General features: G+C 44.1%; 1 protein-coding gene across 1 annotated transcript in view; it reads right to left on the bottom strand.

Moving 5' to 3' along the window:
* The window catches only part of LOC131890755 (uncharacterized), a 2,087-nt gene that overhangs the window by 477 nt on the left and 607 nt on the right, over positions 1-1,003 (bottom strand). The gene's annotated exons all lie outside the window — the stretch shown is intronic.

The raw sequence follows: 1,003 nt of genomic DNA, 5'->3' as shown, positions 1-1,003 counted from the left end.
TGATCCCTGGGAACATGCCCTTTTAACATGGTCAAGTTTTGTGATCGCACACCATGCACCATATTCAGATGACAGGCCAAGTGAGAGGGCTGCCATCTGACTTTTAAAAAATCAGCCTGGAGAGAAGATTCTTGCATTGTTCATGCTGCCTCTCATGCAGTCTCCCAGACCTTTCCTTAGGAAATTTTTAGACGCTAACTGCTCCCACAGGCGGAGAACCAAAACTGATACCGGACTTGAAATTGCATATCGGAATTCGGACATGGGTGACGTTATGGATGGCTTCGCTGGCCTGTTGAGGTGCACCCTCCGACCCTAGCACCCCCAACCCCCTTTAAAAATATTCTTGACTGGTATACATTATACCGTAAAGAGGTAATCGTTGTTATTTCCAAATCGCTACCACCTTTCCAGAGGAAACTGATAGTCATACATAAAAGTTATATCTAGTACGTTACTCGTTGAATGGAGCTATTATTAAGTTAGTTTTTGCGTTAATGGCCAATTCACTTTCTAGTCGACGCCAGCAAATTATCGATGATCGAAGCAGACGTGGGATCACACATCTTGATACTCGAATCATACGGTGGAACTTTTAATTGTTTACTATTACCGTACATCCGCCTTGGCCGTGTACCCCAAACACGTGGGTCGGACGGCGAGTAGTGCGGAATTCTACGGTCAGAGGGAAATTTCGCCGCAAAACTCGGACGTAGAGGCGGATGTACGGTACAGCAGAAAAAGAAGAGATTGACATCAATTGAGCTCTATGGATAAAGAAACTTATTGCAGCTCTTGCTAATGTCCACTTTGAAGCATGTTGCACAATAAAAAAAGAAATCGTCTTATTTTCATGATCCTGCTGCCTGCTGTACGGCCAAGCCCTTTCTAGTCGACGCCAGCAAATTATCGATGATCGAAGCAGACGTGGGATCACACATCTTGATACTCGAATCATACGGTGGAACTTTTAATTGTTTACTATGTCATCGTTAAGTGTGTA

This window comes from Tigriopus californicus, chromosome 11 (assembly GCF_007210705.1).
Source record: "Tigriopus californicus strain San Diego chromosome 11, Tcal_SD_v2.1, whole genome shotgun sequence".
Lineage (NCBI taxonomy): Eukaryota > Metazoa > Arthropoda > Copepoda > Harpacticoida > Harpacticidae > Tigriopus > Tigriopus californicus.
This window is presented reverse-complemented; position numbering and strand designations above follow the sequence as displayed.